Below are 25,012 nucleotides of genomic sequence, written 5' to 3'. Positions count from 1 at the left end.
GAGCGGACATGAGGTGGTAGACTGTTGCAGAGTCTGGGAGCATTGGCAGAGGATGCCATGTCTCCAAAAGTTCACAGCCTGGTGCGTGGAGTAGCCAGCAGGTTTGTTGATGTGAGCCCGAAAGGAGAGGGTGGAGTCCAGCACAACACCCAGATTGTGCACCTCAGGAGATGGGGAAATAGAGCAGCCATCCACAACCAGGGCCAGGTCTCCAATTTTCCTGAGCAGTGGTGGAGCGGCCATCACCATGAACTCTGTCTTATTACTGTTAAGTTTGAGTAGGTTAGTAGTCATCCATAATTTGAGTTCCTGCAGGTAGTTGACAAGTTGTGTGGGTGGAAGCTGGAAAGAGGGGTTTGTGCTGATATACAGCTGGGTGACATCAGCGTAACAGCGGAAGTTGAGTCCATGTTTACGGAGAATATGACCTAGGGGTAAGATGTAAATGGTGAACAGAAGAGGACCAAGCACTGAGCCCTGAGACACATCATGGTTGGCGGGTGCTGGATCAGAGTTGGAGCCATTTAGAGTAATGAATTGGCTCCGGCCAGTGAGGTAGGACTGGAACCATGTATCAACATGTGTAAACAATGACGTCTAGCTAATAACTAATTAGATAATTAACTAATAAACATTATGAACAAATAGAAAACACTGATCTGAACCCTGTCCACATATACACAGGTAACCGTTGATTTTTTGATGCACTTTGGCCATTTGTCCACAGGCAAACGCAGTATCAGTTGACTGGAACCACACTTTTACTAAAACTCCTGAAAGGGTGAAGACTTTCAAAAACTGTTGCTGCAGCGTTGTCGTGTAGCTGGCTCGTGACGATGTTGTTTGTGCCGAGGCGAGATTCTGCAATGGCTTCTGATTGGCCAACATGACTTTACTGTTAAGATATATCACCATCTGTTGGTTTGGCATGCTCTGGACAAGGCTTAAAATCGTGTTTCTTTTTGTTCGTGTGGACGTGGAGATTTTTTGATAGGAGGAGTGAAATTCTTTGTTTATATAACTAGGCCTGTGACACATGATTTTTAAAGACATTCAGGAAATAATGAGAGCCATTTTGTTTTGGGGTGAACTGTTGCTTTTAAATAGCTGTGACTTTCTGATATGAGTGTTGACCTTGCCTATTCATTATGTGTAGTAGTGTTTTTGAAAATGTTCAGACATTAAATGAGTGCATACAATATAGTGAGAAAAATGTTTATGCGTGGTTTTTGAAAAAGCTATATTTTTAAGTCACTGATATAAGTCCACAATACTCATTCTAAACATGTTTTCCCAAGACTTTTCAAAGAGAGAACAAAACGCACATCATGTTTATTTTCTTAATTTTGCGAAACATTCTGATTTTATTGGGAGTGGACAGAAAAAAACTAGACACTTTTACATTTTAAATGATGTATAAATCATATCTGTATGTCCAAAATCAGCAGAGTAATCTAAGTCTCTTTTCGGAGTGATTGAAAAATAAAGAGTTTGTGGTGCCTGCGCCGCAGTCGACCCCAGATTGTTAATGATTATCACCTGTTGCCCTCTTGATTTAATCCCTATTTAAGGCCCTTGTGTTTGGTGTCTTATGAAGATTTGTTTTGATGCATATTCTTGTTAAGTCTAGAGGGTAAGTCGCTTGTTATTATACAACATAGTCACACAAAATTACGTACCTATGATCACGTAATTTTTTTACTCTTTTCCGTGATACTGTCATGAATTTCCGCGTTCTTTCGTGATACTGTCACAAATTTCCGCGTTTTTTCGTGATTCGTATCACAAATTTCTGTATACGTGTCATTATCACGTATAGGTTACTTAACTGTTTTGTCCTATTTTCTTACCATTGTCGCTTCAGTTTAGGGTTAGATTTACATAGAATGACATCCTTACCCAAACCCAACTCTAACCCTAACGCCAGGTGACATTTTCATTTTATTTTAGAAAATATAAAAAATTAAAAAAAAAAAAAAATAGTACAAACTACAATACTTTGTGACATCATAATGCAAACACCAAATCTAACCCTAAACTGAAGTGAAAATGGTTTTAAAATAGGAAAAAGCAGTTGAGTAAACAATATGTGACAATGAAACATAAACAGAAATTTGTGATACGATCACGAAAAATGCGGAAATTCGTAACAGTATCAAGAAAAATAATTTTTTTGTGACCATAGGTATGTAATTTTGTGAGACTTTCTAGCATTAGTCAAGTGTTCTATGTCAAGCTTATTGTACCTGTTAATGTTAAGTAGTCCAGTCTACCTCTTGTCTTAATTTATTGTAGTCCTGTCCTGTTTGTATCTGTCATTGATATTGCCCCCTTGTGGTTTTTTTGCTTTCTGTTTTTGTATTCAATAAATCTTTTTTGTTCACACCCTAGTTTGGATTGGAGGTTTTGTCTCTCTTTCCATTGGAGAATCCTAATAGATTTGTATAAATTCAGATTTGGAAATAAAATCTATAATAAAGTCTATTTATGCATTTGGGAAACTTTTTAAAAATATAAACATTCAGTGCATTAATGCATGCATTTTATCAATCTATGAATCAAACCTATGACTCTGGCATTGCTAGCATCTTGTTTTATTGCATCCGTTGTTATTGTTTGCACACCTGCCCTTTATGTAGTTTTTGTATAATGTTTAGTTTAACTTATTTTAATGTCCAGTTTTCATTTTAGTTCTTATTCTTGGTTCTTATACAACTTTCCAATCATTATTTTGTACAATTGAGCGCATGCGTTTTTTTTCTTCAATGTACAAGCTGTTTCTGACTCATGCAAGGGGTAATTATTGAAGATGACTAACAATCACTGTATAACCAACAAACACTGTAACACGTTCTTTGATTGTGATCAAGGTCGATGATGAGGGAACCGACAGGCCTGCCTCATCCTACTATTATTATGTTTCAATTTACAAAGGGAAAAGGATCAGTATTTTAAGCCACAAAACCACACCCCTATTGCCCACTTATAACCCTTTTGCACTCTGAGTCTATATGTAATTTTCCCTCATGTACATCTGCTTATGAACAAATACAGCACTTGTTTAATGCATTGAATGTCATTCAGGCCTAAAAAGAGACAATATTTATACATGTAATGTTAAAAATGCAACTTGAAAACCTTGATATTTCTATACTGCAGAATATAGAATCAGAATGTAAATACGCTGCTGCTACAACATTAAACATCAATTTACCAGACAGTTACAGTCAGTATGAAATACTCACTTGTGTTTCTGCATGTAAGCCACGGGTCTCTTTTCCCTCTTTTTGATCTTCCTGAGATGAAGGAACTGTCACTTAATATTTAATGACATTACACTGTATCTTTTGACATTAAAATATGCTATGAATTAATCATAAGCAACTGCATAATCAAAGACATTTAATTCATGCAGGGGAAGGACACCCCTCCGACTTTCAGCTAATTAAAACCCAATATCCACCACTTAAACAAGTTTAATAAGAGATTGTCACCTCACACGGCAAATCATTTGTGAAGGAGACTGCAGTTTCTTCACTTCACTTTAATCTTTTGTCATTCATTTAGAAATGTATATCAAACTCCTAAGCCAGTTTGGTTTGTGTGAGATACACTGTCCAAATACAATACATTTTCACAACTTTTTAAATGTAAAAGAAATATTGTACTTGGTGGTCAAAATTTCTGTTGTAAATTTCTGTTGTAAAACAGATTGTCTGTCTATGTGTAAGCCCTGTGATGGACTAGACCAGATTGTTTTCCTGGGTTTGGCCATGGGATAAGCTCCAGAATCTCCTCCGACCATAAAATTCATTTGTGATATACATTAGATTGATTTTCGCATTTTACCTTTACAGTTTTACATAATTGTTAAATGTTTCATCACTGTTTTACGACCTAATTTCAGAGCATGTGTCATGTTTTTACAAAAGGTCAGTGTGTTTTCATTAAACGGCACCTTTCTTCCCAGGTTACAATGGTGGAAATGTTCAAAGCTTACCCAAGACCTTAAGGAATACCTGTGTAGAAACTAACCTTCAAAAATGAACTCTGTCCGGGAAAGGTTCACAATAAAAAAGTGTGAAAACTGTAACAACTTGCCCTGGTTTCCCGTAAGAATAACCTTTCGAGTAAATTCTGTCAGACAGAACAAGAGGACAAATATAGCTTATAATAAAACAATAAGAAAGCATATCTTAGCCATTTGTTTGCATGAGGAATTTGGCAGACATTATCAGCTCTACCAGTGAGTTAATATTTAAATCTGGAAACAATGAAATGTTAAAAAATAATAATTATTATTATAGTATTTGCATAATTATTGTAATCATTATTTGTTATTGGATCTTCATCTGTTTATTGTTTTTTATCTGTTCATTTTGCAGAGTTCTGATATATGGTGTTGTGTAATGGTCACATGACATTCAGATTAAACAAAAAACATTATTTGTTTAAAATATATGTTTTTATTAGTAAGTGTTTTATTTTAGATGATCGTTAGAATGTTAGATTCACTTTTAAAACAATTTATTTTGATTTTATGATTTAATTGTAATTTTTTTTCATCAACTCACGAACCCCCTGCAATTCCCATGCGAACCCCAGTTTGGAAAACCCTGCCTCAGAGGTACATATTGGATCCAAATGCATACATATTTGTACCATATTAAGACCTATTTAAAGAGTATTTTCCCAGTGACAGCAAGGGACCCTTTATTTACCATTTTATTCTGACAGTGTATGTCATTTATGTCACAAGGTGCGCTGAACTTTAACCAGTCTGATCTGGATGTCATGTTCATGTCACACACTTTTTTCTGTGATGTAATGTTGGATATTTCTTCTTGACAACGACTCTTCCATAATGATACAGACAAGCGAGTAATTACTTCAAGAAAATGTTAACTGGTAAAGTGGGTTATGCAACTGTCTTCATTATTTATGCTTAATTAAGGGCTCATATACACTCTCTCAATAGCCGCCCTAGATATTTCTTCGCCCTTTGACTCATGCAAGAGTGAATCAACACTAATGCAATAACAATTGTCTTTATTGAGGAAATGCGTAATATGTTTTCTCATTATATGAAATGATGAAAACGCTACAAGCAGCAATTATTTTGTGACAAACATACAATGACATAAACTACATGTAATGGAGTTCTGTGCACTGTTATTTAAATTGGGCTGTTTACTGTATCGTAGTTGAGAATAACATTGACTCATGTCCTTCATATGCCTTATTTAACCTGCCGCCATATTGATTTCAAAACAAGACTGTTAGGGGTGGACCTCCAAAGGCGTGTGCTTTAAACCTATTGTTTTGTTTCAGGATGCTGGTTATTTAGCCATCAAAACACAAAAATACATAATTTTACAAATTTCCACAGGACAAAGAACCTCAAAAATCATGGATTGTTAAAATGAGAAGGGACATATAACCTACTTCTGAGATAAGCGCGACGCAATGTGTACATAATATCTGTTTTGATATTAGCCTTTTGGTTAATCATTAAAGGGGCAGTGAACCAAAAAACTAATTTTAACTTGATATTCTGTTATATAAGAGGTCATGATACTTAAATGAACATCCTGCAAGCTTGAAAACTGAAAACGTCCTCTTTACTGAAATATAACAGTTTTTGGCACCAAGCCATTAAAACAGTCGATTCAGGAATGTGCTGAAATATGACTTCAGATTAGAATTTAGACACCTCCTCCATACAACAACCACTTTTGCAGCCCCACTCACAGCTTCACGTGACACATGTGTGGCCCAGGGGCAAAGCAAACAATGCAGTGTCTCAGCAATCAGTAAACAAGTCTTTAAAGATTGCCAAATGAATCCAAAATTACTTTTAAAAACATTTTTCTTGAGAGACTTTTATTTTGATGCAGTGATCTGTCATGAGTACCCATGGAAACGGAGTGTTCGGTTGTGGAAGAACTGTCTGGGAAGAACACATACGCTGGATAAACATAACTCGGAGGCTTGGAACATAACATTAGGAATGCGTGATTAAAGTTTGTTTTTAAAGAAGTTCCAGCACGTGTGGAAAGTGTTTGTTTACTTTGTGTACCGCAGATTAATTTGTAAAGAAGCCAAAAGTCGATGCTGGATTTGCATAGAGACTGTGATTAAAAGCACCACTAATATTGGATCTGACAAAAATGACACAGCAGTATACACAGTAAGTAAAACATTTTACTTTATTTAAAACATTTTACTTTATTTAAGCTAACGTTACTGCGTTTCACTTTGCTTTTTAAGAAATCGCTTGATTTGTCCTGTTATAACATCCGTGTCAAAACACGACTGTTTTAATTTACTAAAAACATGAAACGATTATTAAAGGTGCAACAATTAACAATACGACTGTAATATAACGATAGAAATATACAAAGTTAGTGATAAGAAGGACTTACCAGCCGCAATTTAGGCAAGTTGCGTTTGAAAGGTCCAACACTCAACAAAGCTTTTTTTATCATTTAACTGTGGTATGTAACGTTACGTGTATCTAAGAGTAACCTCACAAGCACACTAGAAATATACAAAGTTATTGATAAGGACTTATCAGCTGCGTTTTAGATTCTGATGCGCGCTTACTGTGTTGTATACAGTAATTTAGTCACGTCAAGTTTAAAGTTTTGTTTCTACTTATACGCATTGTCATTTATGTGTATCGTCTTTAGCACCCAGAATCTTTTGTGGCTCAAACATATTTGTAATGATGGGGAACAAAGCTATCCAATCATAGCAGTGGGCGTTTACGTCCAGGTCTTCAATTTCTCCAGAGAGCCACTAATCCATGTTACAAATTAGCCTATTACTTATTGCTTTTGATGCTTTTGAATGTAAAAACCATGCGAACATCATAAGTAGACCTCAGACAACAGTATAAAACTATATATATATATTCTGCGTTTAGTTTTGTAAAGCACATTAAAAAACAGAAGCAAGATTCATTCCTAAAGAACTAAATTTTATACACAACTTTGGATGTTCATATGAGGTTTTACCTCTAACAATACTTGTACAACCAACTATCACGTAAATAGCTTGTTACCAAGTCAATCACGTTAATAAGTTCACGGACTGAATAAGGCGTATTGCTAATGAAGAATCTTATATAGGACATTGAAGCATTGACAGGAGAGTATGGACCCTGCTGGAAAAAAAACAAGACCAGCATATGTTATGTTTTTTCGCTGGTTTGGTGCTGATCAGCATACCAGCACCCCATTCTGGTCATACCAGCAAGACCAGCATATGTTGTGTGACCACCAGCTAAACCAGCACCAAACCAGCATGGGAATTATGCTGGTCTATGCTGTTTTTTTTTCAGCAGGGGAGTGAGAGAGGGCGATGGGAATGGCACACAACCCAAGTCGGACTCAATCCTGTTTTCCCATGAGGAAACAGCTCTTGTGTGTGACCACTGTGCTAAAGTTTGAACACCATTGTTTATAACAATTGCTGATGTCATGAGTAATACATTAATTATGAGCACCCGTGTAACAATGCAGACTGAACATTCTCAGGATTTCTTCAGAACAGATGGCTTTTGTAAACATCGCCATTGTTACCGGGAGTTCTTTTTAATATGGCAACTAAAACTTGGTTGCTCAAAAAGTTACATTTTTGTCAGCATATGATAGCATTGTGCAGACAAAGTTTTCTGTCATACTGTCACACAACCATGAATTATTCTTCTAAAAATATGATGCTATCTTTTCCTGTGTCAGAGAACTAAGGGTTTGTGCTATACACGGAGCAAGGCTGAGAATTGTTTGCGGAGGGCTTTTCATCACCTCTGCAAGGTGCAAAACCACCCTGTTAATGAAAGAGATCAGAGGTGAATAGCCAGAATCAAAGGGTACAAAACTTGAAAATTGGTGTGTGTGAGGGATTACAAACACACAGAAGATGTAGCTACAGCAGATACAGGATTAGCGCCAGACAAATCTTCAGCAGTACAGACTGTCTGCGGTTGAGTAATGCATGTTGAGTTTTTTCCTCCAGATGTCTGGGGATATGGAAGGTTCCAGCGAGGAAGTTTCAACATAAATACCAAGTCTGTATTTTGCATGTTTATGGTCATTTTCAGTAATGTAAAATCAATCAAATCTGTTTCCTGGATGTGCTATAAAATTAAGAACTGATTTTAGAATGGTTGAATTTTCAGTTCTTTCTATACCAAACTCAACTTTTTCTTCCCTCTTCCCATCTCTCTTCCCTGCTTATAATTCATATTTTCTCATGAACACTTGTTTTCTGTACTTACCTGTTTGAAATGTGCAATCTACTGTTATATTTCCTCCTAATGTGATATGAGTTGCAGTATGTCACTTCTAATAAATCATTCAAGCTTTCAGGCATACAAAAGAGTTGCCAGTGCCGGCAGAAGATGCTAAGGTACAGAAATGACATTTAAGAGCCTTGTTCATTGTCAGGTCTGGTTTAGTCTTTGTTTAATTGGTTCAGTCTATCAAAGCACAGCCACTAACATTCGCATGTCACTGGAAATGGGAACGGTCTCTTTTTATTACAATTTAGTGCTATGAATAAATAGCTCTCTGGGTTAAGGTAATGAATATAATTTACTTTATTAACAGGAATTTCACTTTAGCCTTCATCCATAAATATATGTTTTCTATAATTTTCGGTGAAACCAGGCATTTTAGTTTTAGTGGTTTGACGACTGAGGTCAAATAACCATCAACTATACGTAGCTGATCTTGAGCCAGTTTTATATTATGCTTATAAATTAACAAAAAGTAATAAAGTTCAAATCATTACTATTATTTAGCTACCATGAACTAACAATGACCACGTTTACATGCACCCTCATATGCAATCATAATGGAATTTTGGCAATATTGATCATGAAATCATGAAATTCATTAAATACCTTTAAGAACAACTGTTTGTTACAAAGCAGTATTGTTTTAGTCTACATTATGAACACACACAAAAAAAACTATGAAATACAGCATTTTGCCAGTGTAACATTTCATTAACATGTCATTAATATTCATCAAGCAATACTCTTCCTTAAAGGTGCTCTAAGCGAATTCACGCGCTCTAGACCATAAAACATTTTTTGTTACATACAGCAAACATCTCCTCACTATCTGCTTGCTGCCTCTCCGCTGATCAAACTGTAAAAAACGTGATCTCTGTAGACAGCCTAGGCTCCACAAACTGCAATAAAAACAAAGTGGCCAAACCTACTACCAGAAAGGATAACAAAGTGTTCCAGCCAATTAACGACAAGAAGCATTTGGGGGTGAGGGTTGGGCGCGTTCATGAAAGCACGGAAGGGAGGGAAGGAGTTAGCTACGCTCCGTTTGTTTGAAAACGGTTCAAACATCAACAAAAAGTAACGTCACACAGATTCGCTTAGAGCACCTTTAAGTATGTAAAAAAAAAACTAAAGTGATAACTCTTGTACCTGAAACCCAGTCTATTCAAAAAATCTCTTGTCATTTACTTGCAAGAATGTAGTGCTTCTACTACCCCAATCAAAGTGCCTTGTCCAAAGTTTCTCCTCCAAGGATGACGAATGCCTGGGACTCATGTGTCCATTTTTAAGTGACAGGAAATAAGGGTAAAGTCCTGATGCTTCAGCCTGCTGGAGGTACTCCATCATATTTGTTCCAACCTAAAGGACACACAATGCAAATGAGTTAAGGTGAAACTTGGGGGGTGTCAGGGTGTGGGGATGGGTGATGGATTTGGGAGTTATTACACCTTGATCTTGCCCACTTTAAGACAGTCACTAGCATAATGTCCCAAACTTTTGAATGGTAGTTTATTTAAATACCTGTGCCCGGTTGCATGAAACTCCTTAAGTGAGGGTTTCCCTGAGGGAGAAAAAATCCCTGAGGTAAGGGATTTATTTAAGAGCGTTGCAACAAAGGTCTTAACTGTCACCCTTACCTAAGTGTTTATACTAAGTATTTTACGGTAGTCTCTGCCAAAAGACGGCAGCAGAGACGCGGTTGCTATAGTTACAAAATCTCACAGCGGTAACAAATCAACACACGCAGCTCAACAGACGGCAGATTTGTGTACAATGAAACATCGCAAATACGTAACAGACTGTAAAGTGCCGCGTGTATAAAACCTCAAAGTAATTCAAACTGGAAACACTTTAGATTGACGGAGGATCAAACCGCGATTCTCCTAATAAATGCGCATCTTTTTCTCTAGGGATTATTTCGATGGTTAGAAATGCGCGTTGGTACTTCATTTTCTTAAATAACCATAAAATCAGCCATCGCGTGTGACGTTAAGGGACCTGTTATAGTCCCTTAAGTTTTTAAGGAAAAATGTGACTTAAGGACTTTGTTGCAACGCATAGCAGAACTTAAGGTAATACTTGAGCATTTAAGGGTAAATACTTATTGACAGCCTTAAGGTTCACTTAAGGGTTTTTCTTGCAACCCATTTTTTATTAAGGGCACCCTTAACCTTATATTTAAGGGATTTCTTAGCTTAAGGACTTTCATGCAACCGGGCACTGGTAAATAAAGTATTAAAGTAAATTTCTTGATTTGTACTTACAGGCTGAATATCGATGAAAGCTTTTTTGCCATCATCAATGCTGGGCCGGACTTTTTCTGGCAGTTTTGAAGGGTGGAGGTGGAAGCAAAACAGGGAGCAGCTTTAATGCAAGATATCACTTTGCATCTGTAGCAGCAGAAATTGAAAAGCAATATGTTCAGATAATGTTGGTTAACTGTCTGGCATTTCAAATAAATGAAGATGAGTGGAGAAAGTGCCAAATCTCCCAACAGCAATTATTGTCAAACATTTTCTTCATTAATTTATCAGTGGGTGTCTCTATTAAATTGCTATTAGTAAATCTGGCCCATAATATCAAAATAGTTGAGAAACTTTACCTTGTGTCATCTCCTCAACTGAACATGGAAGCTTTGCTTCTGGTTTAGAAAAATGCAAGATCCTATCGGTATATCAAGGGAGCCATTTCTCAAAGAGTTTGAGCTGCATCCTGGTGTAATGTGTAAAAGTCTTGTGCAATCTAAATGCAAAAATAACAAAAAAACAACTTCTAAAAAAAGACTAAATAAAACTTTTGTTTTATTAAAACCATATGATAAGGACCGTATATTAACATACCATGCCTGGGGTAGTTAGCCGACGAAACTCATGGAAACTCAGACCACCTAAAACAGAAAAACACAAACTTTTAGCTGTAAGTGATGCATTTTTTTCTATCAATATAGATAATAGACCAGGGGTGGCGAACGTCGGTCCTGGAGAGCCACAGCCCTGCAGTTTTTAGCGCCAACCCTGATTAAGGCTATGTTTACACGTGGGCGGCTATTTTCAAACGGACATTTCAACCTCTCCGGTTTCAAAAATAATATCGTGCACACATGTCAGTTTTCAGAAAAGTGTTTATTTACACGTACGCGTGCATATATGCCGTCAAGAGAAGCTCAAGCCCACGTAAGCCAATCACCGGCACCGCTGGTGGTGACGCAAACTGGTTCTTCATGTTGGAGCAAGGAGTTGTTGCAGTAGATGATCGATGACGTCAAAGTACCGCGAGAGCGAGTTGAGGAATCACACGTAGAGGTCTAATTTGAAATCGCTCTCGCGGTACTTTGACATCATTCGTCTGTTGGTTCTTGCAACGCCGCATGAAGTCAAACACGCGTAAAATTTCTGACCTCCGAGCACTCGTCTCTGCTCCTCGACATAATGGAGCAGCTGTATTTGCAAATACAAACACACAAAACAAGTTTGCACATACATAAATGTGATCATGGAAGCGTTCAGAGTAGCAGTCACATGTAAACGCACTTTTGTCGTAGGCGCAAGCTCTGGTGGATACTGTGACGTTGCCTGCTTAAACATCCGTTTGTCTCACTTTACATACAACCGAAGATTTTCAAGATCTCCACTCTGGCCGGAGTTTTTAGAAACAATCGGTTTCAGAGGCGAGTTCTCCGTTTGCGTGTAAACGAGGGGCACAAACGAAGGTAAATCTCTCAGTTTTTAAAAATAACCATGTATGTGTAAACAGAGCTTAAACCTCACCCGTCTGAAGGTTTCTAGTAACTCTTTAGACCTTGATTACCTGTTCAGGTGTGTTTGATTAGAGCTGGAACTAAACTCTGCAGGACTGCGGCTCTCCAGGACCGACATTCGCCACCCCTGTAATAGACCATTCATACTTATTCATTTGTTTAGGTGATTTCAAATGTCAACATTGGCTTTCAGAGATCATACACCCCACCTTTAATTTACTTGTTCACCACCTGCTGGCATTAATGTTGCACTTAAGAGAAACTATATTTGAAGCATTGTCACTGTCAAAAAGACGATTTAATCTCTTTTGATCGTTTTTGTAGACAGCAGTGTTTATATCTGAACTATAAAGATTTATTCCAGTACTTCCGGAATAACATATATCTGAATGTTTGTTTCATACGTTACACGTAAACTGCTTTCGCTGGATAAGCACGGATGCAGATTTGAATGTCACAGAGTGTGATTAACTTAGGCTTTAACGGACATTTCAAAGTTAGTTGAATCCTGTCATTTATAAACAACTTCCGGTAAACTCCGCTAAGAATAAATAACAACAAAGTCTTTTTAGAGTAGTTAATTTCTGACACCAAGCAAAATAAACAACAAGTAAATTACCTCAGTTCTTATTTCATAGCTAAAGCGTATAAAAAACTACACTGAGCTAACGTTGCTAAGTAACATGTGTACTATAATGTATACATTGTTAACTACAAATCGGCTATCAAACCTCCCTTCACATGGTCATGATCGCTGTCTCCCCCTGCCTTTAGGAAACCAAAACATTTGTTATTTTTGACGAGGTAATTTGTTCCAGAATTCATCTGAGGCACTAGTCTAATAATAAAGTATAATTATAGTCCAATGTTAATCGCCATTATTACCATATTAAATATATTGTCCAACGTTACCCCGTTATGTGGTAAAAACGCGCATCTGCTCACAAAAAGTTATTTCAAGCACTCGACTGATGTTGTTGACTAAACGTAATGAAATGCCCTCGTTTGGACAACACTTTTGCCAATAGGTATCGATTAAATGATACAAAGACACATACAGACCTTTATTTCACCAGAAAAGAACCGCTGAAGAATGTCTGCTTGTAAAGTCCTGCTGTATTTCTCCTTCTGACGATCCAAAATCCCCGCGACAGATGATCCAGCAAATGGGTTGTTTTGACCCAGCAGCACTGCTGTACAGCGGGGGATGGGCTGCTTTAACTGTTCGTGTACAAAAAATGGTTTTCAGAAATTAATTACCAGAGATTTGTTACGGGCTGTAATTGTCAAAAATCTCATTTTAATAATCTGAAAATGCAAAGAATGCATTTACTTTAACTTACATTAATCTCGTTTTAAGTTAACAGTTAACTGGGCTTTGAAGTAACGTAAATGTCATCATATAACGTTAGTTAAGAAGAAACTTAAGGCTTTGTCCAAAGGGGACGTTTAAAACATTAAACAAAAACAGTAGAAAACGTATTTACTATCCAACGGGCATATCAAACAAGCCAACCTAAACGAACGAAGCTGGCGGCGTATTTAATGCCATGTAAAACTGAATGTAATGGCACTTACGTCTTTATATAGCCCTCGGTATTATGATACGTGTATAAATAGGTTTAAAAATATATGTTATATGAATAAATATGTTGATACGAACCTTATGTCTCCAAATATTAGTGTGTGTTGCATCCACCTCAAATTCAGTCAGCCGGTGCTGCACCTGAATCTGTGCCGAGTTGATTTGACCCAATGAGCTGGGTTGTTGAGTCCGGGAGGGGGAGGGGGTGTATTGATTCCACTCTCAGTGAAAATTACCCAGAAAATAACCCAGTGGTGGGGTCAGGGGCGTCGGACTGGGGGTAAAACCAGTACTGATTACCAGGGCCCCAAAGGAAGAGAGGAATGGCTTAACCCCACATTTGGTTAGAAAAAATAACCCAGGATTTTTTAGAGTGTATGACTGGTTTTGTGGTCCACGGTTATCTATACTGTACTTATTACAGAATATTGTATATTTATTTTAAACAACACTACTTATAATAAAAAATGGACATTAACAACATGAATAAAAACTGGAAAGCTCAGAAAAAGGGAAACTATTATGTTATATGTTATTGTACCTGGTTTTGCCTCTTTCCAATGCTTTTACAGCTTGTGAACAAATAAATTCCTCAGCTTGCGGTGTTTCACTCTTTCAAAACACTGAGAGATATTAGCAGAAAACTAGTAAAAAGATCTGGCAAATAAAATGGTTCAATAAAAGCTAAAAAAGAAAGGTAAAAAGTAAATCAAATAGAACATCAGATGTTTGCCAGTGGGTATGAAATATATTGATTTTTCTTTGAAATTTGATCCTTTTACTCACCCAACAGGCAAAAAAAAAGTTTTTTCTTGTTTTAAGCAAAACCATCTCACAATCCTGTTAGATATCTGAAGAGAAAACATTACCAAAACATTTTGAAAATTAAGTGTATTGTTTAAAGAGATTTTAGATAATTGTATTAGAAAACAATATGAAAACGGTGCATGCAATACAAAAAAATATGTATTTACAGTAGGTTTGTTCATTCATGTTTAGCTTGTGATTGCATCCAGATTGTGGTAACCACGTGATGCCAATTTTTTTTATTCTGGACACCAATAAAGGGTACATGCTTTCATAAAGGGGAAATAAACCAACACTGGGTCTCTGTAACATTGTTCTGGAATACGTCTCGGTTACGGATGTAACCCTCGTTCCCTGAAGGAGGGAACGGAGACGTCACGTCGTGACCGACGAATTGGGAACTCGCTTAGAGAGACCAATCTGCTTCGAATACTACTAAAACGCCAATGAACTTGGCATTGAGATATTTGCATAATGCTGGCGCCGCCCCGCCAGGTGCGTATATAAGGAGCACGTGCAAATAGGGAAATCAGCTTCTGTTCGCTGAGAAAGCCGGAAGGTGACCGGCCTAAACAGCAGGTGGCAGCACCTGTGGCGACGGGACGTGACGTCTCCGTTCCCTCCTTCAGGGAACGAGGGTTACATCCGTAACCGAGACGTTCCCTTTCAGTCGGTCACTACGACGTCACGTCGTGACCGACGAATTGGGAATCCCTACCAAAACGCCACTAGGGGCTGACCTCTTCCAGTGTCTGCAAAAACCCTCCAAATTCCCTCGGGAAATGGAGAAAGATAAGGCAGAAGGCCGGGCACTAGATGTTCCTTTAACCCCACAGTAGTGCCAGCGACTGGGAAGCGCCCTACCAGAGCGGGATAGGAACGCTGCGGAAGCCACCGCCCCTCTTAAGGGCTAATGGTGGGCGAAAGTCAACCATAGTTGAGGTAAAATGACAGCCGTGGCTGTGTAAGCAAAGCAGTGCTCTGCTAAGGGAAACGTGGGCTGGTAGGATTAACCCCACGGAATAATACTCACAAAGGAACCCGTTGGGACACAATGTGGGGCCCTGTCCAAACACTTAGGTTCGTAAGAATACAACTAGTGAAAGGCTGACAGCCAATGCTCCACAACAAACGCTGTCAAGGCAGTGGAGAGAGCAAATCAAACCATTACGCATTTTTGCTCTGTTAGCCTTCCATACTGAAACTCAATTTGGAGCCTCAGTCGGAGGCTGCAAGCCGACTTGCGAGTCTGCTCTCCGTGCCCTCCCTGGTGAGGAAAGAACACGAGAGGATACAGGCTCGATACGAACATTGTAAAATCTAATGAACGTATTAGGTGTCGCCCAACCAGCAGCTCTACAGATGTCTGTTAGCGAGGAACCACGAGCTAAAGCCCAAGATGAGGCAACACTCCGTGTGGAGTGCGCTCTCAAATTAAAGGGGCAAGGAATGCCCTGTAAATTATAAGCCAGGGCGATAGTATCAACTATCCAATGAGACATCCTCTGCTTAGTGACAGCTTTCCCTTTCTGCTGACCACCATAACAAACAAAGAGCTGGTCCGAGGTCCTGAAGCTTTGCGTGCGGTCCACGTAGAATCGCAGTGCGCGTACGGGGCACAACAAAGCCTCGGTTGGGTTTGCCTGCTCCAAAGGCAATGCTTGCAAGCTCACCACCTGATCTCTGAAGGGAGTGGTGGGAACTTTGGGCACGTAGCCTGGTCTGGGTCTCAAAGTCACGCTCGAGACAGCAGGACCAAACTGAAGGCACGAATCGTCAACAGAGAATGCATGTAAATCTCCTATTCTTTTCACTGAGGCCAATGCTAGTAGGGTCAGAGCTTTCATTGATAAAAGCTTCAGACTCGCAGACTGCAAAGGCTCGAAAGGAGGACTCTGAAGCGCTTTCAGCACCATGGACAAGTCCCAGGGAGGAATAGAAGGGGGGCGCGAGGGGTTTAGCCTGCGAGCGCCTCTTAAAAATCTAATAACCAAATCATGCTGGCCCACTGATCTGCCGTTAATAAGTGAGTGATGCGCAGATATAGCGACGATATCAACTTTAATAGTGGAGGGTGACACCCTACCATCTAACCTATGTTGAAGATATAAAAGCACGATGTTAATAGGGCATTCTCTGGGGTCCTCGCGTTGCGAAGAGCACCAAGTGACGAAAAGGTTCAATTTTAACGCGTAAGCCCGTCTCGTAGACGGAGCTCGTGCCGCGTCGATTGTGTTAGATACCGCCTGGGGCAAATCACTTAAACCTTGCGTGCGCTCAACGACCAAACGTGGAGATTCCACAGGTCGGGGCGCGGGTGCCATAATGTGCCCCCTCCTTGAGAAAGAAGGTCCTTCCTCAGGGGAATCCGCCAGGGAGGGGCTGTCGCGAGGAGCATTAGTTCCGGAAACCAATTCCTGGTCGTCCAATATGGGGCGATCATTAAAAGGCTCTCCTCGTCCTGCCTGACTTTGCACAGAGTCTGTGCTATTAAACTCACTGGGGGGAACGCGTATTTGCGCATGCCCCGCGGCCAGCTGTGTGCCAACGCATCCACGCCGAGGCTGCCCTCGGTTAGTGAATAAAACAGGCGACAATGGGTATCGTCCGGTGACGCAAATAGGTCTATCTGCGCACGACCGAACTTCCTCCAAATCAGCTGGACCGTCTGGGGGTGGAGTCGCCATTCGCCAGGGCGCGCCGCTCGGGAAAGCGCGTCTGCCGCTGTATTGAGCGAGCCCGGGATGTAAATGGCACGAAGGGACCTCAGATGCTTCTGACTCCAAAGGAGGAGATGACGAGCGAGATGCGACAGGTGACGAGAGCGCAAACCGCCTTGACGGTTGATATACGCTACAGTCGCAGTGTTGTCTGAGCGCACTAGTACATCCTTCCCTCGCAGCTCCGTAGCGAAGCGTACGAGTCCCAGATATACTGCCCATAACTCGCGGCAATTGATATGCCAATGCAACTGGGGTGCTGTCCACACCCCCGAAGCCGTGAGCTCGTCGTACGTGGCTCCCCAGCCCGTGTCGGAGGCATCTGTGTGGACAACAGCATGCCGGGAGACCTGTCTCATGGACACGCCGGCCCTGAGAAACGCGGGGTCTGACCACGGGGGGAATGTTAGGCGACACGCAGGTGTAATGGTTACACGATGGATGCCGGCGCGCCACGCTCTCCTCGGGAATCCATCCTGAAGCCAACGCTGAAGCGGTCTAATATGGATCAGACAAAGCGGAATCACCGCCGCTGCAGCTGCCATACGCCACAGGAGTCTCTGAAAATCTTTAACAGGGACCCCATTCATCCCTCTTAAAGAACCGAGGCAAGTCAGAATTGATTGGACGCGCTCTTCTGTCAAATGCGCCGATAAATTGATCGAGTCCAGTTCCATACCGAGAAAAGAGATCCTCTGCGTGGGGCAGAGTTTGCTCTTTTCCCAGTTGACCCGAAGACCCAGACGGGCGAGATGTTGAAGTGTTAGATCTCTGTGTTCGCACAGCGTCCGCCGAGAATGCGCTATTATAAGCCAATCGTCGAGGTAAGCCAAAATGCGAACACCGCTCTCTCTGAGGGGCTTTAACGCCGCCTCCACTACTTTCGTGAACACACGGGGAGAGAGAGAGACAGCCCGAACGGTAAAACTTTGTATTGATATGCCCGACCCTCGAACGCAAACCGGAGAAACGGTCTGTGACGAGGGAGAATGGACACATGAAAATACGCGTCTTTCAGGTCTATCGCTGCAAACCAATCTTGGGGGCGTATCGCACTGAAAATTTGCTTCGGTGTAATCATCCTGAAAGACCTCTTCTGAAGAGATTTGTTCAGGACACGCAAATCCAAAATCGGTCGTAACCCGCCGCCTTTCTTGGGTACTATGAAATACGGGCTGTAAAAACCCGATCTCATCTCGGTAAGAGGGATCGGCTCGATCGCGTCCTTCGCCAGCAGGACTTCGACCTCTGCACGCAGTACATGTGCATCGGACGTTTTCACCGTGGTGAAACGTACGCCCGAGAATTTGGGAGTGTGCCGATTGAATTGAATTTCGTAACCGAGGCGGATCGTGCGTAAAACCCAACGAGACGGACTGGGAAGCTGAAGCCAAGCCCCCAGGGACCGTACGAGAGGAATTAACGGCACAACCGGTGTACCCGCGGCGGGGCAGCGAAGCGAGACAGGTGGGACTGCCGGTGCGTCTGCCGTGACAGCATTAGCATCTACAGTATGTGTGTGTGTGACACTGACCTGAGCCCGCTGAGGGAGACGGTCGTCCGGCCTCCTCAGCGGAGGACGCGTACTCCGAAGGGGTTGCTGGTGGTCCGGTCTCCGTAGCGGAGAACTCGAACTCCTCAGAACACCCGCTGGCGATAGAGGAGAGGGAGGAAGAGCATCTGACTGCCCGCTCACATCTCTCTCGATCCTCTGGAGACCTGGAGGAGGAATAGGAATGCACTCTTTTTGTGGTTTTGTGGGTGCCGGCTGAGAAGCCGGCGGAACAGAAACAAAACGAAACCAAAGATTTTCCACCCGGCCCTCTACCGGTGGAAGGAGCGGTGCCATCACCGTCTCCCGCTGAGTGATCCCATCCAACTCCAGGTCGCCCGTCTCAGGGCCGCTTCGATTTCCGTTTGCCACGGGAAGCGGGTGGGGCGGGCGGTGCGGGCTGCTGACGGCTGTTCCCTCTCCGTGGTCTAGAAGACGTTCTAGCGGGGGGGGCGGAGGCAGCCGCCGGAGGGCGCCCTCGGCGAGGAGCAGACGGGGCCGCCGGCGCTGGAGGGCGAGATGCAGGTCGCTTGCGCCGGGGCATGATCTGAGCGATCGCCTCCGTCTGCTTCTGGGCGGCGGAGAACTGCTGGGCAAACGACTCCACCGACTCACCGAACAGGCCTGCCTGGGATACGGGAGCGTCCAAGAACTTGTTCTTTTCCGCATCCGACATGTCCGCCAGACAGAGCCACAGATGGCGTTCCTGGACCACCATCGTGGACATCGCACGACCAATCGCCTGCGCCGTGACCTTCGTAGCACGGAGGGCCAGATCCGTAGCGGCCTGGAGCTCCGAAAGCACAGGCGAGTCGTGTCCTCCCTCGTGCAGATCTCTCAAGGCCTTAGCCTGATGGACCTGCAGCAACGCCATAGCGTGCAGGGCTGAAGCCGCCTCTCCGCATGCCTGGTAGGCAGCCCCCGTTAAACCGGAAGACTGTCTGCAAGCACGGGAGGGGAGGGTTGGGCGATCCTTCCAGGAGGGAGCGTTGGCCGGACACAGCTGCATCACGACCGCACGCTCCACGGGGGGGATCCCCGTATAACCCTTAGCGGCTCCATCGGTGAGGGAGGTGAGGGGGGAGGGCTGAAACGGCTGTAATCGGGTAGAAAACAGCGACCTCCAGGTCCTGGTCAGCTCCTCGTGCACCTCGGGGAAGAAAGGTACCAGCGGAGAGGGCTGTGAAACCCGGGCAGCTCCAAAGAACCAATCATCCAGGCGGGACGGTTCGGGCTGAGGGGGGTGAACCCACTCCAACCCTACGGTCTCCGCCGCTCGAGAGAGCACGGCCACCATCTCTGGATCGAAGTCCGGCGTCACGACCCGTCCGGAAGGGGGGAGGACGTCCGGATCATCAGAGGGAGAGGGCCCACCCTCGGATGCTGCGGTCTCCGTGGACCAGGAGGGAGGCACGACAGATCCTACAGACATCGTAGAACACGACTCTGAAGTCTCCATCGGCACATCAACCGGCTGTGGATGAGGAGGCTGAGAGCCGGAGGACGAATCCCCCGACCGGCTCAGCACAGTGATGCGGAGATCGTCCTTTGAGAGCTTCACGGCCGCTCCGTGGCGGCGTTCAGAACTCGCTGGACGTGGGTTGCGTTTTTCCCGGAGGAAAGACAACCGTCTCCGCAAATCCACAAGGGACATGTTCTCGCAGTGAGAACACTTACCCCCAGCAAACGCTGCCTCTGCGTGCTCGATGCCCAAGCACGAAAGACAACGCTCGTGACCGTCCTTCGGACCCATATACTTCCCGCATCCAAGATCGCACGGACGAAAAGCCATCCTGAAAAGGACGCTAATCTCCGGATATACGAGAGAGTGGCTGCCTTTAACAAGGCACAAAGCTCTCTCGTATCACTCTTTTAGGGAAATTCACTCAGATGCTCAGTTGATGATGCGCACAGGGAAAGGCAACGCACACACTAAACTCAAAACAAAAAAGATGTAGAGCCTGTGGAATACTGCGAAGCGTCCGCTGTGGTACTGCCAGTCCAACCAACTTTCGCAATCGATCCCAACAGAGTAAAGTAGCTTCTCAGTAGCAGATACTGCCGGCTTTCGAAGCGATAAAAAGCTAATTTCCCTATTTGCACGTGCTCCTTATATACGCACCTGGCGGGGCGGCGCCAGCATTATGCAAATATTTCAATGCCAAGTTCATTGGCGTTTTAGTAGTATTCGAAGCAGATTGGTCTCTCTAAGCGAGTTCCCAATTCGTCGGTCATGACGTGACGTCGTAGTGACCGACTGAAAGGGAACCAATATTGCTCTTATTTTTGAGCATCCCAGGCAGCTCGGCTCAACCAAAAGTGTAAGTTTGGGGTGGCACTATCTTTTCCCAATGCTCCCAAACTGTTTTTAGACTAGAAAATCTATTTGAAAAGTCATCATTGCAGTTGGTGACAATGGTGGCACAGAAATATTATACTTCTGCTATACTTACTATACTTCAAATCAGTTCACAGATGTAACTTCAAAGAGTTTTTCTTAACACACCGTCAAGTGCTCATTCCACTCGGTTACAGAAGCAAGCTGGACTTGTGCATACAGCCCAAGACTGCAGCCTCATGTGATGTCCAAGCCCATTAGACCACAGTGAGATGAAAATGGGGTCACTGATCCTACACGGGCAGCTTCTTTCTCAGAAACAGAAAGAATGAGGAGTAAATACAATTGAAAGAAACAGTGAGGCCGTAGAAGTCCCAGTGAGAATTATTAAAGCCTAAAAACAGACAAATCAGGGCCCTTGAAAGCTGTGTCATGACAAATGTTTTTAATAACCGGATGTGAGAAAGGGTTCCTCCTCTCAAAGATAATACATTGGAATCTTAACATCTTTTATTTCTTCACTGCACCCAGTGTCCTTCGCCAGCAGGACTTCGACCTCTGCACGCAGTACATGTGCATCGGACGTTTTCACCATGGTGAAACGTACGCCCGAGAATTTGGGAGTGTGCCGATTGAATTGAATTTCGTAACCGAGGCGGATCGTGCGTAAAACCCAACGAGACGGACTGGGAAGCTGAAGCCAAGCCCCCAGGGACCGTACGAGGGGAATTAACGGCACAACCGGTGTACCCGCGGCGGGGCAGCGAAGCGAGACAGGTGGGACTGCCGGTGCGTCTGCCGTGACAGCATTAGCATCTACAGTATGTGTGTGTGTGACACTGACCTGAGCCCGCTGAGGGAGACGGTCGTCCGGCCTCCTCAGCGGAGGACGCGTACTCCGAAGGGGTTGCTGGTGGTCCGGTCTCCGTAGCGGAGAACTCGAACTCCTCAGAACACCCGCTGGCGATAGAGGAGAGGGAGGAAGAGCATCTGACTGCCCGCTCACATCTCTCTCGATCCTCTGGAGACCTGGAGGAGGAATAGGAATGCACTCTTTTTGTGGTTTTGTGGGTGCCGGCTGAGAAGCCGGCGGAACAGAAACAAAACGAAACCAAAGATTTTCCACCCGGCCCTCTACCGGTGGAAGGAGCGGTGCCATCACCGTCTCCCGCTGAGTGATCCCATCCAACTCCAGGTCGCCCGTCTCAGGGCCGCTTCGATTTCCGTTTGCCACGGGAAGCGGGTGGGGCGGGCGGTGCGGGCTGCTGACGGCTGTTCCCTCTCCGGGGTCTAGAAGACGTTCTAGCGGGGGGGGCGAAGGCAGCCGCCGGAGGGCGCCCTCGGCGAGGAGCAGACGGGGCCGCCGGCGCTGGAGGGCGAGATGCAGGTCGCTTGCGCCGGGGCATGATCTGAGCGATCGCCTCCGTCTGCTTCTGGGCGGCGGAGAACTGCTGGGCAAACGACTCCACCGACTCACCGAACAGGCCTGCCTGGGATACGGGAGCGTCCAAGAACTTGTTCTTTTCCGCATCCGACATGTCCGCCAGACAGAGCCACAGATGGCGTTCCTGGACCACCATCGTGGACATCGCACGACCAATCGCCTGCGCCGTGACCTTCGTAGCACGGAGGGCCAGATCCGTAGCGGCCTGGAGCTCCGAAAGCACAGGCGAGTCGTGTCCTCCCTCGTGCAGATCTCTCAAGGCCTTAGCCTGATGGACCTGCAGCAACGCCATAGCGTGCAGGGCTGAAGCCGCCTCTCCGCATGCCTGGTAGGCAGCCCCCGTTAAACCGGAAGACTGTCTGCAAGCACGGGAGGGGAGGGTTGGGCGATCCTTCCAGGAGGGAGCGTTGGCCGGACACAGCTGCATCACGACCGCACGCTCCACGGGGGGGATCCCCGTATAACCCTTAGCGGCTCCATCGGTGAGGGAGGTGAGGGGGGAGGGCTGAAACGGCTGTAATCGGGTAGAAAACAGCGACCTCCAGGTCCTGGTCAGCTCCTCGTGCACCTCGGGGAAGAAAGGTACCGGCGGAGAGGGCTGTGAAACCCGGGCAGCTCCAAAGAACCAATCATCCAGGCGGGACGGTTCGGGCTGAGGGGGGTGAACCCACTCCAACCCTACGGTCTCCACCGCTCGAGAGAGCACGGCCACCATCTCTGGATCGAAGTCCGGCGTCACGACCCGTCCGGAAGGGGGGAGGACGTCCGGATCATCAGAGGGAGAGGGCCCACCCTCGGATGCTGCGGTCTCCGTGGACCCGGAGGGAGGCACGACAGATCCTACAGACATCGTAGAACACGACTCTGAAGTCTCCATCGGCACATCAACCGGCTGTGGATGAGGAGGCTGAGAGCCGGAGGACGAATCCCCCGACCGGCTCAGCACAGTGATGCGGAGATCGTCCTTTGAGAGCTTCACGGCCGCTCCGTGGCGGCGTTCAGAACTCGCTGGACGTGGGTTGCGTTTTTCCCGGAGGAAAGACAACCGTCTCCGCAAATCCACAAGGGACATGTTCTCGCAGTGAGAACACTTACCCCCAGCAAACGCTGCCTCTGCGTGCTCGATGCCCAAGCACGAAAGACAACGCTCGTGACCGTCCTTCGGACCCATATACTTCCCGCATCCAAGATCGCACGGACGAAAAGCCATCCTGAAAAGGACGCTAATCTCCGGATATACGAGAGAGTGGCTGCCTTTAACAAGGCACAAAGCTCTCTCGTATCACTCTTTTAGGGAAATTCACTCAGATGCTCAGTTGATGATGCGCACAGGGAAAGGCAACGCACACACTAAACTCAAAACAAAAAAGATGTAGAGCCTGTGGAATACTGCGAAGCGTCTGCTGTGGTACTGCCAGTCCAACCAACTTTCGCAATCGATCCCAACAGAGTAAAGTAGCTTCTCAGTAGCAGATACTGCCGGCTTTCGAAGCGATAAAAAGCTAATTTCCCTATTTGCACGTGCTCCTTATATACGCACCTGGCGGGGCGGCGCCAGCATTATGCAAATATTTCAATGCCAAGTTCATTGGCGTTTTAGTAGTATTCGAAGCAGATTGGTCTCTCTAAGCGAGTTCCCAATTCGTCGGTCATGACGTGACGTCGTAGTGACCGACTGAAAGGGAACCAATATTGCTCTTATTTTTGAGCATCCCAGGCAGCTCGGCTCAACCAAAAGTGTAAGTTTGGGGTGGCACTATCTTTTCCCAATGCTCCCAAACTGTTTTTAGACTAGAAAATCTATTTGAAAAGTCATCATTGCAGTTGGTGACAATGGTGGCACAGAAATATTATACTTCTGCTATACTTACTATACTTCAAATCAGTTCACAGATGTAACTTCAAAGAGTTTTTCTTAACACACCGTCAAGTGCTCATTCCACTCGGTTACAGAAGCAAGCTGGACTTGTGCATACAGCCCAAGACTGCAGCCTCATGTGATGTCCAAGCCCATTAGACCACAGTGAGATGAAAATGGGGTCACTGATCCTACACGGGCAGCTTCTTTCTCAGAAACAGAAAGAATGAGGAGTAAATACAATTGAAAGAAACAGTGAGGCCGTAGAAGTCCCAGTGAGAATTATTAAAGCCTAAAAACAGACAAATCAGGGCCCTTGAAAGCTGTGTCATGACAAATGTTTTTAATAACCGGATGTGAGAAAGGGTTCCTCCTCTCAAAGATAATACATTGGAATCTTAACATCTTTTATTTCTTCACTGCACCCAGTGAATAAGATACTATCCTGTCCTATTAGGATAATCGGATAAAAAAAGTGTCCATAGCATGTTTGTGCTGACTGAGATTGCACTGAAAAACAGCTTTTTATTCAGAAATAAGTTACATTTAGAATATATTTAATTGATTCTCTATTGATATCACAACTTTCCCAAGATAGTGGTAATGTGTGCATCCCCTAGTTACCTTTCATTGCCATCAACATTCC

General features: G+C 44.0%; 1 long non-coding RNA gene across 2 annotated transcripts; it reads right to left on the bottom strand.

Moving 5' to 3' along the window:
* Positions 1 to 8,918: 8,918 nt before the first annotated feature.
* On the bottom strand, positions 8,919 to 13,867 carry LOC141366033 (uncharacterized). Of its 2 annotated transcripts, XR_012370972.1 has the most exons (7): positions 13,726 to 13,867; positions 13,125 to 13,283; positions 12,113 to 12,189; positions 11,146 to 11,192; positions 10,908 to 11,047; positions 10,570 to 10,695; positions 8,919 to 9,664 (listed from the first exon to the last, which is right to left on the bottom strand). It is a non-coding gene; the product is annotated as an uncharacterized lncRNA (long non-coding RNA). The 2 variants fall into 2 exon arrangements; XR_012370971.1 differs by lacking the exon at positions 13,726 to 13,867 and having other exon boundaries at positions 13,125 to 13,712.
* Between the last annotated feature and the right edge of the window lie 11,145 nt (positions 13,868 to 25,012).

The sequence above is a fragment of the Misgurnus anguillicaudatus genome, chromosome 9, assembly GCF_027580225.2.
Source record: "Misgurnus anguillicaudatus chromosome 9, ASM2758022v2, whole genome shotgun sequence".
In the NCBI taxonomy this organism is placed as follows: Eukaryota; Metazoa; Chordata; class Actinopteri; order Cypriniformes; family Cobitidae; genus Misgurnus; species Misgurnus anguillicaudatus.
The sequence above is the reverse complement of the archived record's forward strand: the minus strand, read 5'-3'. Positions and strand labels throughout refer to the sequence as shown.